Below are 2062 nucleotides of genomic sequence, written 5' to 3' on the forward strand. Positions count from 1 at the left end.
ACTGGGCGGCTGAGGCAGAAGAATGGCATGAACCCAGGAGGCGGAGCTTACAGTGAGCCCAGATCGCAACACTGCACTCCTGCCTGGGCAACAGGGCGAGACTCCGTCTCAAAAAAAAAAAAAAAAAAAAAAAAAAATTCAAAAAGTTAGCCAGGTGTGGTGGTGGGCACCTTTAGTCCCAGCTACTCGGGAGGCTGAGGCAGGAGAATGGCGTGAAACCGGGAGGCGGAGCTTGCAGTGAGCCAAGATCATGCCACTGCACTCCAGCCTCGGCAACAGAGACTGAGACTCTGTCTCAAAAAATAAATAAATAAATTTAAAAGATAAATAAATAAATAAATAAATAAGGGTTCATTCTCGGCCAGGTGCAGTGACTCACGTCTGTAATCCCATCACTTTGGGAGGCTGAGGCAGGCAGATCACATGACGTCGGGAGTTCAAGACCAGCCTAACCAACTTTGTAAAACCCCATCTCTACTAAAACTACAAAATTAGCTGGGCATGGTGGCACATGCCTGTAATCCCAGATACTCGGGAGGCTGAGGCAGGAGAATCACATGAACCCAGGAGGCGGAGGTTGCGGTGAACTGAGATCGTGTCCAACCTGGTCAACCAGTGTGACGCTCCATCAAAAAAAAATATTAGGTGGTGGGTAGGTTTGTCCTCATTTAGAACACTTGCAATTTAAACACTGAAGTTCTGAGGTTAAGAATGCAGACTTTTTTGGCTAGTCAAGTGAAGCAGTGGAAGTAGAGAAAAATCTTTACATGGTTGTGATCAGTCAGTTGTAAACACCACCACACTTGAAGTACCCAAGGATGTGGACTTTTGTGCTCACTTTGGCAGCACATGTACTGAAAGTGGAATGACACAGAGATGAGCATGGTCCCTGTGCAAGGATGACACACAAATTCATGAAGCTCCATATTGTTTTAAAAAAGAAGGTAGAGGCAGCATGCAGTGGCTCACGTCTGTAATCCCAGCACTTTGAGAAGCCGAGGTGGGTGGATCACTTGAGGTCAGGAGTTCGAGACCAGCCTGGCCAACAAGGTGGAACCCCATCTCTACTAAAAATACAAAAATGAGCTGGACATGGTGGTGCGCACCTGTAATCCCAGCTACTCGGGAGGCTGAGGCTGGAGAATCACTTAAACCTGGGAGGCAGAGGTTGCAGTGAGCAGAGATCGTGCCACTGCACTCCAGCCCGGGTGCAGAGCAAGACTCCATCTCAAAAAATAATAAAATAAATAAAAAAGAAGGTAGACTTTCGAGTCTGACAATTAAGAGAAGCCAGCCTGGGCAACACAGCAAGGTCATGTGCCTAAAAAAATAAAAATACATTAAAAATGTGTTGAATTCATTTAAATCGAACAATGTAGATACTTCAACATTTTCGGCCCCATTGTTTTACATTTGTTGGTGCTTCACGGTAGCGAGCAATCGGGACTATTGCTCTCCTCTGTTTTGCACCTCAGACAGCTGCAGTCTGTTCTCCACCCCCTCAGGGGTCTCCAGTCCAAAGAGACTCAGTCAGTCAGTGCTGCTTCTCCACAACCTTGTTGTCCTGTTCTTTCCACTCCTTAAAAAGAAATTTAAAAATAGAAAACCACAGAAGTATTTTATAAAAATTAGAAAATGTGAGGCCGGGCGCGGTGGCTCAAGCCTGTAATCCCAGCACTTTGGGAGGCCGAGACGGGCGGATCACAAGGTCAGGAGATCGAGACCATCCTGGCTAATACGGTGAAACCCTGTCTCTACTTAAAAATACAAAAAACTAGCCGGGCGACGAGGCGGGCGCCTGTAGTCCCAGCTACTCGGAAGGCTGAGGCAGGAGAATGGCGTAAACCCGGGAGGCGGAGCTTGCAGTGAGCTGAGATCCGGCCACTGCACTCCAGCCTGGGTGGCAGAGCAAGACTCCGTCTCAAAAAAAAAAAAAAAAAAAAAAAAAAAAAAAAATTAGAAAATGTGGATAAGCAAAAAGAAGAAAATTAAAATGCCTAAAAATGATACTAAAACAAAGTAGTAATTGAATCACCCCAGAGCCACCAGGGTTTAGGATGTG

At 46.2% G+C, this 2062-nt stretch overlaps 1 non-coding gene across 1 annotated transcript; it reads left to right on the plus strand.

Moving 5' to 3' along the window:
* The first annotated feature begins 830 nt into the window (after positions 1 to 830).
* On the plus strand, positions 831 to 934 carry LOC115900123. Its single transcript, XR_004059803.1, has one exon. It is a non-coding gene; the product is annotated as a U6 spliceosomal RNA (small nuclear RNA).
* The last annotated feature ends 1128 nt before the right edge of the window (positions 935 to 2062 follow it).

The sequence above is a fragment of the Rhinopithecus roxellana genome, chromosome 10, assembly GCF_007565055.1.
Source record: "Rhinopithecus roxellana isolate Shanxi Qingling chromosome 10, ASM756505v1, whole genome shotgun sequence".
Taxonomy (NCBI): domain Eukaryota; kingdom Metazoa; phylum Chordata; class Mammalia; order Primates; family Cercopithecidae; genus Rhinopithecus; species Rhinopithecus roxellana.